The following is a 12,160-nucleotide window of genomic DNA, read 5'->3' on the forward strand; positions in this document are numbered from 1 at the left end:
CGGCCTCCCGACATGCTCGGATCGTCCATCCGGTGTCATCTAGCAGGATTTTTTCGCACTTTCATTTAAACGGACTTCGTACGACAATGCGAGTGGAAACTCTTTATTACTTTGACAATGGAGAGGCATGCTGGGTGCGATCATACCAGCACAAATGCACTGGATCCCATCAGAACTCCGAAGTTAAGCGTGCTTGGGCGAGAGTAGTACTAGGATGGGTGACCTCCTGGGAAGTCCTCGTGTTGCACCCCTGTCACTTTTTTCGGCTATCTACCACTTTTTTCGAACAATCTTTCGGTTCTGGAACATCGATGCGAACTGAAACGCACGTTTAGTGCGTCGCCTCTTACGTTTCGGTTCGGATCTTTTTATTTTCTTCCGGATGGTGAATTCAAAGACGTCCGGTCTATATTATGGCGGGGTGATAGTGTCGTTTGATTCGATAAACGGAATTCGTTCTGACATTTCATTTGCAGTCAAATTATAGCGGGGGTTTGTTTAGATTCAGTGACGTACAGGCTATAGCGGATGAGTGTACTAGTGGATGCGAGTCATGAATCCGGTCGGAAGGTGTTTACTGGCCGTGAGCTACCCTTGGTGCACAAATATCGTTCCGACGATAACTTTTGATCCGCCCGTCAGATCGTCGCGATTCTTATATTGATTCGGGGGTACTCGGGAAGATCCATCGCGCGATGACAGCCCTGGCGGTCATCCGGCTTCCCGACATGCTCGGATCGTCCATCCGGTGTAATCTAGCAGGATTTTTTCGCACTTTCATTTAAACGGACTTCGTACGACAATGCGAGTGGAAACTCTTTATTACTTTGACAATGGAGAGGCATGCTGGGTGCGATCATACCAGCACAAATGCACTGGATCCCATCAGAACTCCGAAGTTGAGCGTGCTTGGGCGAGAGTAGTACTAGGATGGGTGACCTCCTGGGAAGTCCTCGTGTTGCACCCCTGTCACTTTTTTCGGCTATCTACCACTTTTTTCGAACAATCTTTCGGTTCTGGAACATCGATGCGAACTGAAACGCACGTTTAGTGCGTCGCCTCCTACGTTTCGGTTCAGATCTTTTTATTTTCTTCCGGATGGTGAATTCAAACACGTCCGGTCTTTATTATGGCGGGGTGATAGTGTCGTTTGATTCGATAAACGGAATTCGTTCTGACATTTCATTTGCGGTCAAATTATAGCGGGGGTTTGTTTAGATTCAGTGACGTACAGGCTATAGCGGATGAGTGTACTAGTGGATGAGAGTCATGAATCCGGTCGGAAGGTGTTTACTGGCCGTGAGCTACCCTTGGTGCACAAATATCGTTCCGACGATAACTTTTGATCCGCCCGTCAGATCGTGGCGATTCTTATATTGATTCGGGGGTACTCGGGAAGATTCATCGCGCGATGACAGCCTTGGCGGCCATCCGGCTTCCCGACATGCTCGGATCGTCCATCCGGTGTCATCTAGCAGGATTTTTTCGCACTTTCATTTAAACGGACTTCGTACGACAATGCGAGTGGAAACTCTTTATTACTTTGACAATGGAGAGGCATGCTGGGTGCGATCATACCAGCACAAATGCACTGGATCCCATCAGAACTTCGAAGTTAAGCGTGCTTGGGCGAGAGTAGTACTAGGATGGGTGACCTCCTGGGAAGTCCTCGTGTTGCACCCCTGTCACTTTTTTCGGCTATCTACCACTTTTTTCGAACAATCTTTCGGTTCTGGAACATCGATGCGAACTGAAACGCACGTTTAGTGCGTCGCCTCATACGTTTCGGTTCGGATCTTTTTATTTTCTTCCGGATGGTGAATTCAAAGACGTCAGGTCTTTATTATGGCGGGCTGATAGTGTCGTTTGATTCGATAAACGGAATTCGTTCTGACATTTCATTTGCGGTCAAATTATAGCGGGGGTTTGTTTAGATTCAGTGACGTACAGGCTATAGCGGATGAGTGTACTAGTGGATGCGAGTCATGAATCCGGTCGGAAGGTGTTTACTGGCCGTGAGCTACCCTTGGTGCACAAATATCGTTCCGACGATAACTTTTGATCCGCCCGTCAGATCGTCGCGATTCTTATATTGATTCGGGGGTACTCGGGAAGATCCATCGCGCGATGACAGCCCTGGCGGTCATCCGGCTTCCCGACATGCTCGGATCGTCCATCCGGTGTAATCTAGCAGGATTTTTTCGCACTTTCATTTAAACGGACTTCGTACGACAATGCGAGTGGAAACTCTTTATTACTTTGACAATGGAGAGGCATGCTGGGTGCGATCATACCAGCACAAATGCACTGGATCCCATCAGAACTCCGAAGTTAAGCGTGCTTGGGCGAGAGTAGTACTAGGATGGGTGACCTCCTGGGAAGTCCTCGTGTTGCACCCCTGTCACTTTTTTCGGCTATCTACCACTTTTTTCGAACAATCTTTCGGTTCTGGAACATCGATGCGAACTGAAACGCACGTTTAGTGCGTCGCCTCCTACGTTTCGGTTCGGATCTTTTTATTTTCTTCCGGATGGTGAATTCAAACACGTCCGGTCTTTATTATGGCGGGGTGATAGTGTCGTTTGATTCGATAAACGGAATTCGTTCTGACATTTCATTTGCGGTCAAATTATAGCGGGGGTTTGTTTAGATTCAGTGACGTACAGGCTATAGCGGATGAGTGTACTAGTGGATGAGAGTCATGAATCCGGTCGGAAGGTGTTTACTGGCCGTGAGCTACCCTTGGTGCACAAATATCGTTCCGACGATAACTTTTGATCCGCCCGTCAGATCGTGGCGATTCTTATATTGATTCGGGGGTACTCGGGAAGATTCATCGCGCGATGACAGCCCTGGCGGCCATCCGGCTTCCCGACATGCTCGGATCGTCCATCCGGTGTCATCTAGCAGGATTTTTTCGCACTTTCATTTAAACGGACTTCGTACGACAATGCGAGTGGAAACTCTTTATTACTTTGACAATGGAGAGGCATGCTGGGTGCGATCATACCAGCACAAATGCACTGGATCCCATCAGAACTTCGAAGTTAAGCGTGCTTGGGCGAGAGTAGTACTAGGATGGGTGACCTCCTGGGAAGTCCTCGTGTTGCACCCCTGTCACTTTTTTCGGCTATCTACCACTTTTTTCGAACAATCTTTCGGTTCTGGAACATCGATGCGAACTGAAACGCACGTTTAGTGCGTCGCCTCATACGTTTCGGTTCGGATCTTTTTATTTTCTTCCGGATGGTGAATTCAAAGACGTCAGGTCTTTATTATGGCGGGCTGATAGTGTCGTTTGATTCGATAAACGGAATTCGTTCTGACATTTCATTTGCGGTCAAATTATAGCGGGGGTTTGTTTAGATTCAGTGACGTACAGGCTATAGCGGATGAGTGTACTAGTGGATGCGAGTCATGAATCCGGTCGGAAGGTGTTTACTGGCCGTGAGCTACCCTTGGTGCACAAATATCGTTCCGACGATAACTTTTGATCCGCCCGTCAGATCGTAGCGATTCTTATATTGATTCGGGGGTACTCGGGAAGATTAATCGCGCGATGACAGCCCTGGCGGTCATCCGGCTTCCCGACATGCTCGGATCGTCCATCCGGTGTCATCTAGCAGGATTTTTTCGCACTTTCATTTAAACGGACTTCGTACGACAATGCGAGTGGAAACTCTTTATTACTTTGACAATGGAGAGGCATGCTGGGTGCGATCATACCAGCACAAATGCACTGGATCCCATCAGAACTCCGAAGTTAAGCGTGCTTGGGCGAGAGTAGTACTAGGATGGGTGACCTCCTGGGAAGTCCTCGTGTTGCACCCCTGTCACTTTTTTCGGCTATCTACCACTTTTTTCGAACAATCTTTCGGTTCTGGAACATCGATGCGAACTGAAACGCACGTTTAGTGCGTCGCCTCCTACGTTTCGGTTCGGATCTTTTTATTTTCTTCCGGATGGTGAATTCAAACACGTCCGGTCTTTATTATGGCGGGGTGATAGTGTCGTTTGATTCGATAAACGGAATTCGTTCTGACATTTCATTTGCGGTCAAATTATAGCGGGGGTTTGTTTAGATTCAGTGACGTACAGGCTATAGCGGATGAGTGTACTAGTGGATGCGAGTCATGAATCCGGTCGGAAGGTGTTTACTGGCCGTGAGCTACCCTTGGTGCACAAATATCGTTCCGACGATAACTTTTGATCCGCCCGTCAGATCGTCGCGATTCTTATATTGATTCGGGGGTACTCGGGAAGATCCATCGCGCGATGACAGCCATGGCGGTCATCCGGCTTCCCGACATGCTCGGATCGTCCATCCGGTGTCATCTAGCAGGATTTTTTCGCACTTTCATTTAAACGGACTTCGTACGACAATGCGAGTGGAAACTCTTTATTACTTTGACAATGGAGAGGCATGCTGGGTGCGATCATACCAGCACAAATGCACTGGATCCCATCAGAACTCCGAAGTTAAGCGTGCTTGGGCGAGAGTAGTACTAGGATGGGTGACCTCCTGGGAAGTCCTCGTGTTGCACCCCTGTCACTTTTTTCGGCTATCTACCACTTTTTTCGAACAATCTTTCGGTTCTGGAACATCGATGCGAACTGAAACGCACGTTTAGTGCGTCGCCTCTTACGTTTCGGTTCGGATCTTTTTATTTTCTTCCGGATGGTGAATTCAAAGACGTCCGGTCTATATTATGGCGGGGTGATAGTGTCGTTTGATTCGATAAACGGAATTCGTTCTGACATTTCATTTGCAGTCAAATTATAGCGGGGGTTTGTTTAGATTCAGTGACGTACAGGCTATAGCGGATGAGTGTACTAGTGGATGCGAGTCATGAATCCGGTCGGAAGGTGTTTACTGGCCGTGAGCTACCCTTGGTGCACAAATATCGTTCCGACGATAACTTTTGATCCGCCCGTCAGATCGTCGCGATTCTTATATTGATTCGGGGGTACTCGGGAAGATCCATCGCGCGATGACAGCCCTGGCGGTCATCCGGCTTCCCGACATGCTCGGATCGTCCATCCGGTGTAATCTAGCAGGATTTTTTCGCACTTTCATTTAAACGGACTTCGTACGACAATGCGAGTGGAAACTCTTTATTACTTTGACAATGGAGAGGCATGCTGGGTGCGATCATACCAGCACAAATGCACTGGATCCCATCAGAACTCCGAAGTTAAGCGTGCTTGGGCGAGAGTAGTACTAGGATGGGTGACCTCCTGGGAAGTCCTCGTGTTGCACCCCTGTCACTTTTTTCGGCTATCTACCACTTTTTTCGAACAATCTTTCGGTTCTGGAACATCGATGCGAACTGAAACGCACGTTTAGTGCGTCGCCTCCTACGTTTCGGTTCGGATCTTTTTATTTTCTTCCGGATGGTGAATTCAAACACGTCCGGTCTTTATTATGGCGGGGTGATAGTGTCGTTTGATTCGATAAACGGAATTCGTTCTGACATTTCATTTGCAGTCAAATTATAGCGGGGGTTTGTTTAGATTCAGTGACGTACAGGCTATAGCGGATGAGTGTACTAGTGGATGCGAGTCATGAATCCGGTCGGAAGGTGTTTACTGGCCGTGAGCTACCCTTGGTGCACAAATATCGTTCCGACGATAACTTTTGATCCGCCCGTCAGATCGTAGCGATTCTTATATTGATTCGGGGGTACTCGGGAAGATCCATCGCGCGATGACAGCCCTGGCAGTCATCCGGCTTCCCGACATGCTCGGATCGTCCATCCGGTGTCATCTAGCAGGATTTTTTCGCACTTTCATTTAAACGGACTTCGTACGACAATGCGAGTGGAAACTCTTTATTACTTTGACAATGGAGAGGCATGCTGGGTGCGATCATACCAGCACAAATGCACTGGATCCCATCAGAACTCCGAAGTTAAGCGTGCTTGGGCGAGAGTAGTACTAGGATGGGTGACCTCCTGGGAAGTCCTCGTGTTGCACCCCTGTCACTTTTTTCGGCTATCTACCACTTTTTTCGAACAATCTTTCGGTTCTGGAACATCGATGCGAACTGAAACGCACGTTTAGTGCGTCGCCTCATACGTTTCGGTTCGGATCTTTTTATTTTCTTCCGGATGGTGAATTCAAAGACGTCCGGTCTTTATTATGGCGGGCTGATAGTGTCGTTTGATTCGATAAACGGAATTCGTTCTGACATTTCATTTGCGGTCAAATTATAGCGGGGGTTTGTTTAGATTCAGTGACGTACAGGCTATAGCGGATGAGTGTACTAGTGGATGCGAGTCATGAATCCGGTCGAAAGGTGTTTACTGGCCGTGAGCTACCCTTGGTGCACAAATATCGTTCCGACGATAACTTTTGATCCGCCCGTCAGATCGTCGCGATTCTTATATTGATTCGGGGGTACTCGGGAAGATCCATCGCGCGATGACAGCCCTGGCAGTCATCCGGCTTCCCGACATGCTCGGATCGTCCATCCGGTGTCATCTAGCAGGATTTTTTCGCACTTTCATTTAAACGGACTTCGTACGACAATGCGAGTGGAAACTCTTTATTACTTTGACAATGGAGAGGCATGCTGGGTGCGATCATACCAGCACAAATGCACTGGATCCCATCAGAACTCCGAAGTTAAGCGTGCTTGGGCGAGAGTAGTACTAGGATGGGTGACCTCCTGGGAAGTCCTCGTGTTGCACCCCTGTCACTTTTTTCGGCTATCTACCACTTTTTTCGAACAATCTTTCGGTTCTGGAACATCGATGCGAACTGAAACGCACGTTTAGTGCGTCGCCTCCTACGTTTCGGTTCGGATCTTTTTATTTTCTTCCGGATGGTGAATTCAAACACGTCCGGTCTTTATTATGGCGGGGTGATAGTGTCGTTTGATTCGATAAACGGAATTCGTTCTGACATTTCATTTGCGGTCAAATTATAGCGGGGGTTTGTTTAGATTCAGTGACGTACAGGCTATAGCGGATGAGTGTACTAGTGGATGCGAGTCATGAATCCGGTCGGAAGGTGTTTACTGGCCGTGAGCTACCCTTGGTGCACAAATATCGTTCCGACGATAACTTTTGATCCGCCCGTCAGATCGTGGCGATTCTTATATTGATTCGGGGGTACTCGGGAAGATTCATCGCGCGATGACAGCCCTGGCGGCCATCCGGCTTCCCGACATGCTCGGATCGTCCATCCGGTGTCATCTAGCAGGATTTTTTCGCACTTTCATTTAAACGGACTTCGTACGACAATGCGAGTGGAAACTCTTTATTACTTTGACAATGGAGAGGCATGCTGGGTGCGATCATACCAGCACAAATGCACTGGATCCCATCAGAACTCCGAAGTTAAGCGTGCTTGGGCGAGAGTAGTACTAGGATGGGTGACCTCCTGGGAAGTCCTCGTGTTGCACCCCTGTCACTTTTTTCGGCTATCTACCACTTTTTTCGAACAATCTTTCGGTTCTGGAACATCGATGCGAACTGAAACGCACGTTTAGTGCGTCGCCTCCTACGTTTCGGTTCGGATCTTTTTATTTTCTTCCGGATGGTGAATTCAAAGACGTCCGGTCTTTATTATGGCGGGGTGATAGTGTCGTTTGATTCGATAAACGGAATTCGTTCTGACATTTCATTTGCAGTCAAATTATAGCGGGGGTTTGTTTAGATTCAGTGACGTACAGGCTATAGCGGATGAGTGTACTAGTGGATGCGAGTCATGAATCCGGTCGGAAGGTGTTTACTGGCCGTGAGCTACCCTTGGTGCACAAATATCGTTCCGACGATAACTTTTGATCCGCCCGTCAGATCGTCGCGATTCTTATATTGATTCGGGGGTACTCGGGAAGATCCATCGCGTGATGACAGCCCTGGCGGTCATCCGGCTTCCCGACATGCTCGGATCGTCCATCCGGTGTCATCTAGCAGGATTTTTTCGCACTTTCATTTAAACGGACTTCGTACGACAATGCGAGTGGAAACTCTTTATTACTTTGACAATGGAGAGGCATGCTGGGTGCGATCATACCAGCACAAATGCACTGGATCCCATCAGAACTCCGAAGTTAAGCGTGCTTGGGCGAGAGTAGTACTAGGATGGGTGACCTCCTGGGAAGTCCTCGTGTTGCACCCCTGTCACTGTTTTCGGCTATCTACCACTTTTTTCGAACAATCTTTCGGTTCTGGAACATCGATGCGAACTGAAACGCACGTTTAGTGCGTCGCCTCCTACGTTTCGGTTCGGATCTTTTTATTTTCTTTCGGATGGTGAATTCAAACACGTCCGGTCTTTATTATGGCGGGGTGATAGTGTCGTTTGATTCGATAAACGGAATTCGTTCTGACATTTCATTTGCGGTCAAATTATAGCGGGGGTTTGTTTAGATTCAGTGACGTACAGGCTATAGCGGATGAGTGTACTAGTGGATGAGAGTCATGAATCCGGTCGGAAGGTGTTTACTGGCCGTGAGCTACCCTTGGTGCACAAATATCGTTCCGACGATAACTTTTGATCCGCCCGTCAGATCGTGGCGATTCTTATATTGATTCGGGGGTACTCGGGAAGATCCATCGCGCGATGACAGCCCTGGCAGTCATCCGGCTTCCCGACATGCTCGGATCGTCCATCCGGTGTCATCTAGCAGGATTTTTTCGCACTTTCATTTAAACGGACTTCGTACGACAATGCGAGTGGAAACTCTTTATTACTTTGACAATGGAGAGGCATGCTGGGTGCGATCATACCAGCACAAATGCACTGGATCCCATCAGAACTCCGAAGTTAAGCGTGCTTGGGCGAGAGTAGTACTAGGATGGGTGACCTCCTGGGAAGTCCTCGTGTTGCACCCCTGTCACTTTTTTCGGCTATCTACCACTTTTTTCGAACAATCTTTCGGTTCTGGAACATCGATGCGAACTGAAACGCACGTTTAGTGCGTCGCCTCATACGTTTCGGTTCGGATCTTTTTATTTTCTTCCGGATGGTGAATTCAAAGACGTCCGGTCTTTATTATGGCGGGCTGATAGTGTCGTTTGATTCGATAAACGGAATTCGTTCTGACATTTCATTTGCGGTCAAATTATAGCGGGGGTTTGTTTAGATTCAGTGACGTACAGGCTATAGCGGATGAGTGTACTAGTGGATGCGAGTCATGAATCCGGTCGGAAGGTGTTTACTGGCCGTGAGCTACCCTTGGTGCACAAATATCGTTCCGACGATAACTTTTGATCCGCCCGTCAGATCGTAGCGATTCTTATATTGATTCGGGGGTACTCGGGAAGATTAATCGCGCGATGACAGCCCTGGCGGTCATCCGGCTTCCCAACATGCTCGGATCGTCCATCCGGTGTCATCTAGCAGGATTTTTTCGCACTTTCATTTAAACGGACTTCGTACGACAATGCGAGTGGAAACTCTTTATTACTTTGACAATGGAGAGGCATGCTGGGTGCGATCATACCAGCACAAATGCACTGGATCCCATCAGAACTCCGAAGTTAAGCGTGCTTGGGCGAGAGTAGTACTAGGATGGGTGACCTCCTGGGAAGTCCTCGTGTTGCACCCCTCGATGCGAACTGAAACGCACGTTTAGTGCGTCGCCTCCTACGTTTCGGTTCGGATCTTTTTATTTTCTTCCGGATGGTGAATTCAAAGACGTCCGGTCTTTATTATGGCGGGGTGATAGTGTCGTTTGATTCGATAAACGGAATTCGTTCTGACATTTCATTTGCAGTCAAATTATAGCGGGGGTTTGTTTAGATTCAGTGACGTACAGGCTATAGCGGATGAGTGTACTAGTGGATGCGAGTCATGAATCCGGTCGGAAGGTGTTTACTGGCCGTGAGCTACCCTTGGTGCACAAATATCGTTCCGACGATAACTTTTGATCCGCCCGTCAGATCGTCGCGATTCTTATATTGATTCGGGGGTACTCGGGAAGATCCATCGCGCGATGACAGCCCTGGCGGTCATCCGGCTTCCCGACATGCTCGGATCGTCCATCCGGTGTCATCTAGCAGGATTTTTTCGCACTTTCATTTAAACGGACTTCGTACGACAATGCGAGTGGAAACTCTTTATTACTTTGACAATGGAGTGGCATGCTGGGTGCGATCATACCAGCACAAATGCACTGGATCCCATCAGAACTCCGAAGTTAAGCGTGCTTGGGCGAGAGTAGTACTAGGATGGGTGACCTCCTGGGAAGTCCTCGTGTTGCACCCCTGTCACTTTTTTCGGCTATCTACCACTTTTTTCGAACAATCTTTCGGTTCTGGAACATCGATGCGAACTGAAACGCACGTTTAGTGCGTCGCCTCCTACGTTTCGGTTCGGATCTTTTTATTTTCTTCCGGATGGTGAATTCAAAGACGTCCGGTCTTTATTATGGCGGGGTGATAGTGTCGTTTGATTCGATAAACGGAATTCGTTCTGACATTTCATTTGCGGTCAAATTATAGCGGGGGTTTGTTTAGATTCAGTGACGTACAGGCTATAGCGGATGAGTGTACTAGTGGATGCGAGTCATGAATCCGGTCGGAAGGTGTTTACTGGCCGTGAGCTACCCTTGGTGCACAAATATCGTTCCGACGATAACTTTTGATCCGCCCGTCAGATCGTGGCGATTCTTATATTGATTCGGGGGTACTCGGGAAGATCCATCGCGCGATGACAGCCCTGGCAGTCATCCGGCTTCCCGACATGCTCGGATCGTCCATCCGGTGTCATCTAGCAGGATTTTTTCGCACTTTCATTTAAACGGACTTCGTACGACAATGCGAGTGGAAACTCTTTATTACTTTGACAATGGAGAGGCATGCTGGGTGCGATCATACCAGCACAAATGCACTGGATCCCATCAGAACTCCGAAGTTAAGCGTGCTTGGGCGAGAGTAGTACTAGGATGGGTGACCTCCTGGGAAGTCCTCGTGTTGCACCCCTGTCACTTTTTTCGGCTATCTACCACTTTTTTCGAACAATCTTTCGGTTCTGGAACATCGATGCGAACTGAAACGCACGTTTAGTGCGTCGCCTCATACGTTTCGGTTCGGATCTTTTTATTTTCTTCCGGATGGTGAATTCAAAGACGTCCGGTCTTTATTATGGCGGGCTGATAGTGTCGTTTGATTCGATAAACGGAATTCGTTCTGACATTTCATTTGCGGTCAAATTATAGCGGGGGTTTGTTTAGATTCAGTGACGTACAGGCTATAGCGGATGAGTGTACTAGTGGATGCGAGTCATGAATCCGGTCGGAAGGTGTTTACTGGCCGTGAGCTACCCTTGGTGCACAAATATCGTTCCGACGATAACTTTTGATCCGCCCGTCAGATCGTAGCGATTCTTATATTGATTCGGGGGTACTCGGGAAGATTAATCGCGCGATGACAGCCCTGGCGGTCATCCGGCTTCCCGACATGCTCGGATCGTCCATCCGGTGTCATCTAGCAGGATTTTTTCGCACTTTCATTTAAACGGACTTCGTACGACAATGCGAGTGGAAACTCTTTATTACTTTGACAATGGAGAGGCATGCTGGGTGCGATCATACCAGCACAAATGCACTGGATCCCATCAGAACTCCGAAGTTAAGCGTGCTTGGGCGAGAGTAGTACTAGGATGGGTGACCTCCTGGGAAGTCCTCGTGTTGCACCCCTGTCACTTTTTTCGGCTATCTACCACTTTTTTCGAACAATCTTTCGGTTCTGGAACATCGATGCGAACTGAAACGCACGTTTAGTGCGTCGCCTCATACGTTTCGGTTCGGATCTTTTTATTTTCTTCCGGATGGTGAATTCAAAGACGTCCGGTCTTTATTATGGCGGGCTGATAGTGTCGTTTGATTCGATAAACGGAATTCGTTCTGACATTTCATTTGCGGTCAAATTATAGCGGGGGTTTGTTTAGATTCAGTGACGTACAGGCTATAGCGGATGAGTGTACTAGTGGATGCGAGTCATGAATCCGGTCGGAAGGTGTTTACTGGCCGTGAGCTACCCTTGGTGCACAAATATCGTTCCGACGATAACTTTTGATCCGCCCGTCAGATCGTAGCGATTCTTATATTGATTCGGGGGTACTCGGGAAGATTAATCGCGCGATGACAGCCCTGGCGGTCATCCGGCTTCCCAACATGCTCGGATCGTCCATCCGGTGTCATCTAGCA

The 12,160-nt window shown here is 48.3% G+C and overlaps 17 non-coding genes across 17 annotated transcripts; all 17 read left to right on the forward strand.

The window, feature by feature from the left end:
* The first annotated feature begins 132 nt into the window (after positions 1-132).
* Positions 133-251, forward strand: LOC143871032 (5S ribosomal RNA). Its single transcript, XR_013245807.1, has one exon. It is a non-coding gene; the product is annotated as a 5S ribosomal RNA (ribosomal RNA).
* A 597-nt stretch (positions 252-848) lies between these two features.
* LOC143874061 (5S ribosomal RNA) lies at positions 849-967 on the forward strand. Its single transcript, XR_013248751.1, has one exon. It is a non-coding gene; the product is annotated as a 5S ribosomal RNA (ribosomal RNA).
* A 597-nt stretch (positions 968-1,564) lies between these two features.
* LOC143873607 (5S ribosomal RNA) lies at positions 1,565-1,683 on the forward strand. The gene has a single exon (XR_013248310.1). It is a non-coding gene; the product is annotated as a 5S ribosomal RNA (ribosomal RNA).
* Positions 1,684-2,280: 597 nt separating this feature from the next.
* LOC143871033 (5S ribosomal RNA) lies at positions 2,281-2,399 on the forward strand. Its single transcript, XR_013245808.1, has one exon. It is a non-coding gene; the product is annotated as a 5S ribosomal RNA (ribosomal RNA).
* Positions 2,400-2,996: 597 nt separating this feature from the next.
* Positions 2,997-3,115, forward strand: LOC143873608 (5S ribosomal RNA). Its single transcript, XR_013248311.1, has one exon. It is a non-coding gene; the product is annotated as a 5S ribosomal RNA (ribosomal RNA).
* A 597-nt stretch (positions 3,116-3,712) lies between these two features.
* LOC143871034 (5S ribosomal RNA) lies at positions 3,713-3,831 on the forward strand. The gene has a single exon (XR_013245809.1). It is a non-coding gene; the product is annotated as a 5S ribosomal RNA (ribosomal RNA).
* A 597-nt stretch (positions 3,832-4,428) lies between these two features.
* LOC143871035 (5S ribosomal RNA) lies at positions 4,429-4,547 on the forward strand. The gene has a single exon (XR_013245810.1). It is a non-coding gene; the product is annotated as a 5S ribosomal RNA (ribosomal RNA).
* A 597-nt stretch (positions 4,548-5,144) lies between these two features.
* LOC143871036 (5S ribosomal RNA) lies at positions 5,145-5,263 on the forward strand. Its single transcript, XR_013245811.1, has one exon. It is a non-coding gene; the product is annotated as a 5S ribosomal RNA (ribosomal RNA).
* Positions 5,264-5,860: 597 nt separating this feature from the next.
* LOC143871037 (5S ribosomal RNA) lies at positions 5,861-5,979 on the forward strand. The gene has a single exon (XR_013245812.1). It is a non-coding gene; the product is annotated as a 5S ribosomal RNA (ribosomal RNA).
* A 597-nt stretch (positions 5,980-6,576) lies between these two features.
* LOC143871038 (5S ribosomal RNA) lies at positions 6,577-6,695 on the forward strand. Its single transcript, XR_013245813.1, has one exon. It is a non-coding gene; the product is annotated as a 5S ribosomal RNA (ribosomal RNA).
* Positions 6,696-7,292: 597 nt separating this feature from the next.
* Positions 7,293-7,411, forward strand: LOC143871040 (5S ribosomal RNA). The gene has a single exon (XR_013245815.1). It is a non-coding gene; the product is annotated as a 5S ribosomal RNA (ribosomal RNA).
* Positions 7,412-8,008: 597 nt separating this feature from the next.
* LOC143871041 (5S ribosomal RNA) lies at positions 8,009-8,127 on the forward strand. The gene has a single exon (XR_013245816.1). It is a non-coding gene; the product is annotated as a 5S ribosomal RNA (ribosomal RNA).
* A 597-nt stretch (positions 8,128-8,724) lies between these two features.
* Positions 8,725-8,843, forward strand: LOC143871042 (5S ribosomal RNA). The gene has a single exon (XR_013245817.1). It is a non-coding gene; the product is annotated as a 5S ribosomal RNA (ribosomal RNA).
* Positions 8,844-9,440: 597 nt separating this feature from the next.
* LOC143871043 (5S ribosomal RNA) lies at positions 9,441-9,559 on the forward strand. Its single transcript, XR_013245818.1, has one exon. It is a non-coding gene; the product is annotated as a 5S ribosomal RNA (ribosomal RNA).
* A 540-nt stretch (positions 9,560-10,099) lies between these two features.
* LOC143871044 (5S ribosomal RNA) lies at positions 10,100-10,218 on the forward strand. Its single transcript, XR_013245819.1, has one exon. It is a non-coding gene; the product is annotated as a 5S ribosomal RNA (ribosomal RNA).
* A 597-nt stretch (positions 10,219-10,815) lies between these two features.
* On the forward strand, positions 10,816-10,934 carry LOC143871045 (5S ribosomal RNA). Its single transcript, XR_013245820.1, has one exon. It is a non-coding gene; the product is annotated as a 5S ribosomal RNA (ribosomal RNA).
* Positions 10,935-11,531: 597 nt separating this feature from the next.
* LOC143871046 (5S ribosomal RNA) lies at positions 11,532-11,650 on the forward strand. Its single transcript, XR_013245821.1, has one exon. It is a non-coding gene; the product is annotated as a 5S ribosomal RNA (ribosomal RNA).
* Positions 11,651-12,160: the final 510 nt, after the last annotated feature.

This window comes from Tasmannia lanceolata, unplaced genomic scaffold, assembly GCF_043159265.1.
Source record: "Tasmannia lanceolata isolate RefF3 unplaced genomic scaffold, GAP_Taslan_0.1 ptg000003l, whole genome shotgun sequence".
NCBI lineage: Eukaryota > Viridiplantae > Streptophyta > Magnoliopsida > Canellales > Winteraceae > Tasmannia > Tasmannia lanceolata.